Source organism: Crocodylus porosus, unplaced genomic scaffold, assembly GCF_001723895.1.
Source record: "Crocodylus porosus isolate Cpor-Errol unplaced genomic scaffold, CroPor_comp1, whole genome shotgun sequence".
In the NCBI taxonomy this organism is placed as follows: Eukaryota; Metazoa; Chordata; order Crocodylia; family Crocodylidae; genus Crocodylus; species Crocodylus porosus.
Window position 1 is genome coordinate 20,053,598 of NW_017728925.1, and position 4,768 is coordinate 20,058,365.

General features: G+C 47.3%; 1 protein-coding gene across 4 annotated transcripts in view; it reads left to right on the forward strand.

The window, feature by feature from the left end:
• Window positions 1-4,768, forward strand: part of LOC109314093 — a 30,075-nt gene that overhangs the window by 4,233 nt on the left and 21,074 nt on the right. Inside the window, exon 2 of one of the 4 annotated variants that reach the window (XR_002102219.1) lies at window positions 1,407-4,232. The exons of the other annotated variants lie outside the window; for them this stretch is intronic. The gene's annotated coding sequence lies outside the window, so the exon portion shown is untranslated. Of the gene's footprint in view, window positions 1-1,406; window positions 4,233-4,768 lie in introns of those variants that run through there. 4 annotated transcript variants of the gene reach the window in all.

Genomic DNA, 4,768 nt, shown 5'->3' on the forward strand with positions numbered 1-4,768 from the left:
GCTAGTCCCAGTTCCATCTCTGCCTTGGCCTTCCTAACTGCCCCCCTACATCCCTGAACAACTACAGAATAGTCCTCCCTGGTGATGACCCCTTCTTTCCATTGGGTGTTCCTTACTACAAGAAACCTCAGTTGTGTCGGAGTGAGGATAGGGAATGTGAGTCGCATCCTGGGGCACTAATTTCCTAAATTAAAGTTGTGCAGCAAGAAAACATGGAAACTGTGTTTTCCTTCTTGATAATACCGTAAGCAACTGCATCAACCAAAGAAAGGAGAGCCCTGCTGCAACTAGCTATTACTTCCAGCTTCTCAATTATCTTTAAGTGTGAAGGTGCATAAGGAGGTTTCCCCACCACTTTTAATGACTGTTTATCATTGGGCTCATTGTTCAGCCTAAGACCAACAGGGCACTGGGGCCTGTGGTACGACACCCACAGGTGTGGCTGGTCCCTGTCCAAGCTGTCAGGGCCCACACACAGCGCGAATGATGTGACAGAATCAAACCTTGTATTTCCACTTCAATTAAACAAATATACAAATGGAAATGAGCATCAGACTTGATAACAGCTTAATTTCAGAAAACCCCAGCCAGGGGCCAAATTCAACTGATAGTGTCCCTTTACATCTCAAACTATGGTGCCAAGCAGAAGCTCAGTTTTGTAAGTAAAATGGGTTTAGTGAGGACAGTCCTGGCTCCTGCAGAGACATCAAGTTACACCCTTGCTTGACCAGAAACCTGAAATCTCTCTGCCTTTGACAGAATAGTTTGGTACAAACAGGCGGCTGGCGCTGTTCCCTGCAGGTCCCTCAGAGCTAGCTGCATGCAGCATACAGTCCCCCATACTCAAATAACCAAGGACAAGCTGGCTGCAATCTGAAGCAGCACAGAGAAGAGAGGAAAATCTGGGATATGTGTACATACAGGAAAGCTCTGGTTCTCTTAAAGAAACAGCTCACCCTTGGCATGGGCCCACTGAGCAGTATTAATATGAATTATTAGTTCTGTCACAGTACTAGCCATGGAGTGCCAGTCACTGCCCACCCCAGAGAAAGAGAACGATACTAGCCATGGCCAAAAATCAAAATCCCAAAGTCTATCCACCAAACACACAGAAGGAAAAATAACAGCGCTTCCCCTTTGGGTGGGCAGCACTCAACAGCGTGGGGTTGCAGGGCAATTTCTGCATCAATGAGAAATCAGGAATAATGTAAAGATGAAATGTTTAATGCCATTGTTTGTTTTCAGACAGGTACCGGTCACTGCTGCTTCTGCTACGGTGCCAGGAAACCAAACTGCCCAAAGAGAGTCCTTTACTGTAAGGCCAGACAAGGCAACCCAAAACCCATCGCCTCTCCTGAGAAGTAACAGTCTTTTCCTCCCCCCCCACCCCACCTGCTCTTCTCTAGAGCCCACGCAGCCTTCTGCTTGCACACAGCAAGGGATTAACACATCCCTGGCCCAGCTTCTGTGTTTGGACCTTGGAAATCCCTCTTGGAGGCCGGATGTACCTTACATGTGCTTTACGTGTTCTTGCATCCAGGCTTTCTATAGATGGTCCCCAGGGAGAAACTCCCCAAAACATCCCTTAATCAGCAAACCATAACATAGCCCTCCCATAACAATAATGTGCCCCTAAAATAATGCCATTAAAGGGAAATAAAGGGGCTGCTGGCAGAGTAAGGCAACACATCCCTCTTGTTTTCTAAGCGTGCGGCGGAAGGGCAAGGTTGATCCCATTGTTTTCAGGGAGTCTGGCACAAGCCTCTTTGGAAAGATTCTATCTGTGAAAACTGCTTTTGTTAAGAGGAAACGTACTAGAGACCATCATGGAGTAAAGGCTACATCATGCACAAAATGCAAGATTCATGGAGCTCTTCATCAGGTCTGAACAGGGAAGGAAGTCTGAGGAGCAAATTGGAAACCATGAACAAAACAGATTTTCTCTTCTGCCAAAAAAAATAATACCGTGCAGGCAAAGCTGCAAGCACAAAGTCAGAGTCTGCTGTGGGAAATAAGGGTCATGAAGGTTTCTTACTGCCATTATTATTTTTAAATGCCAGGCATTTTTAACATTTGCCTGTCTGGAAGCGCCTGCCCAGAGACTCTGCGGGCCTGGCTGTAAGCATAGTCCAGTGTTTGACGGAGGGTAGAAAGTGTCTAATGATGCTTCCTTAAAGATAAGTCAACCTCAGTTACATAGAAGCAAATGATGATGAGTCCTGTGTAGCACTGTTGCCCTCTGTGTATCAAAGCTGTAGCCAGGTGTCAAAAGCAGACAGTTTTTGATGTTTCTGGTCACCGAAGGGTGCAGGAGCAGCAGTTTGTCGCTCATCATAAACAGCCTTGTTCACCTAAATACACATGCAGCAGCTCGAGCTGCTGCAGCTCCACGGCAGAGCGCTCCAGGCTGCTCGGTGGGTGGCCCTTGCCACACAGAGGCTTGGGGCAGCCCTGGGCATGCTGCAGGCTCAGGCACATGGCAGCCTTCAGCAGCTCACCAGTGACAACCCAGGCAAGGAAGCCCAGAACTACTCCCACTAGCGCACAACAGCTGCAGGCTGAGCAGCCTGGCTCTGTGGCCTTGTCAGGGCCTCCTGCTCCAACAAAGCTGCCCTAAATGTCTTTGCAGAAATGAAGCAATTACTGTGATGCATGTACAGTCCAAGTAGCACACCTGCTGCAAGCACTGTTAGCTGATGAGCCCTTGCCAAGCGCTGCACAGATTGGGACTTTGAGCAAAGAGAATCTGAGCCAATAGCTCCTTGCTTGAGGCCCAGACCACAGGAGCACACAGGCAGTGCTCCCACGGCCAAGTTACTCCCCCAAGCCACCCTCTCCTCCCAGGAACAACATGCCAGAGGGATTATGGAGCTGCCAGCCTGTATCTGGCACTGGGCACTGGGCCTGACAGTGACCCAGCAGTTCCAGGACTCTGTCTTCTGCTGGAAAGCCAGATGCAGAGCTTGGCATGTACTGTAAATAGTCATCTGGGGAGAGGGCAGTAAACCACTGCAAACAGCAAATGTAAAAAGTGGCCAGAATGTCTCTTCTGCTAGAATCAGGCCTTTGCTGTGATGGCAGCACAGCAGAACTGGGAGAGAGGGCAGGTTGTAACACAGTGGTTGCCACCTGTCTCTAGTGGTGGTTTCAAAGGCTTCTGGGGGACTGAAGTTGCAGGTGACGCATGACCAACATATGCATGACTCCTTTTCACAGCAGCTGGCATCTTGGTACCTGCACTTGTCTCTTCAGGAAATTTAAACTTCCTTTCCCTGAGTGTTACTGCTGTCCCATCATACTCGCATTGCTTGGTGCTCCTGCCGGTCTCTGATTTGCTCTGAGCTTCCAGCTAATGGCACGGCTCAAACATTTCATGGCATACTGGTACCTGCTGCCTCTGAGGCAGGGGTCAGATGTTAGCTCCTCCCTGGCTGTTTTGTTAGGCTAAAAATAGGCAATGCACTGGCTGGTCAGTCACATTCACATAGGAAATCCGTGGAAAGCAAACTGTGTTTTCCTGCCGCTGGGTAGAGGCAACGCCAGACGACACGGAGCTCTCAGAAGTTGGGTGAGGTGGAAGGTATAAGTGGCCTTTTTCCTGTGGCCTGTCTCACTGCCCTGTTCTTGCATGGGGGCAGCTAGTGCCCTGGGGCAGTGGTGACTGCACAGGGCAGCAGTGGGTTCCAGCCTGAGTGGTAGAGCAGGGCCATCAAAATCCACTTTTGTACCTTCGGGGCTGTGAAGTTGCGATGTCAATGCATGTTTCATACCCTGATCCAACAAGAAAACTTCTGTGGCAAGGACGAGGCGGTAGTGTGTGGACCTTGAGCAAGAAAACTGCCTGGGGAGTTTCTTTTTCTTCCCCTTACCATGTTCCAGGAACAGAACCTCAGGCACTCTTTTTCTGCAAGTGCATCTGATTACAGCCATTATTGATGAGACGCTATCGCTGCCTCGCTGCATGTCATTCTCTGTAAATCAACCCAAATCTTTTCTGCAATAAGTTCTTCCCTGAAGTCTTTTAAATTCAAATGCTCTCTCCTTCTCTCCCAGTGCAATGGTTGAATGTGGACTGAAGAGAGCTATGAGCCCATACACCACAATTTCTCCAAATTAATTGAATCTCATGTCCTCAATCCCCATTACTTTTGACTTGCTCCTCCCTACCAAGCATTTTGTTGCCTTTCTCAGATCAAATATTGGTTAGAATTCTGCTTCTAATCGGGAGGGGACTCTGGAAAATAAAACTGGTTTTGGACAGAATGGGTAAGACTTGTGACAATTATTGATGCTCTATTTTGGCATAAACTGTTTTCTAGATGCTTTTTTTCCCTGTATTTTTTCCCCAAAAACATGACACACAAAGTTTGCAGCCCTACACTTGTGTCAACATTTTTGCAAGAAAATGTTTAGCTCTCTAATTAAACATGTATCAATATTACTAACTAGTTAGTACATATTAATCATTTGAAATGTTCTCCAGCCCGATAAAGTAAGAATTAAAATGAGTATATAAATACATTGGATGCTGATTTATCACAAGGAGTCATAAGAGCTATCTTGGGACCTCTACTTTCAACTGGTCTAATTTTTTCTCAGCTGCTCTACACAAGAATGTTCTGAAAAATCCTGTTTTGATAGCGGTCAAATGGTAATGAACATTGCATGTTTTAACTGTACCATGTAATGCAGGGATGGGCAAAATGTGGCCCACCAGGCGATTCTACCCAGCCCGCGGGGCCCCTAAAAAATTTAGAAAATTAATATT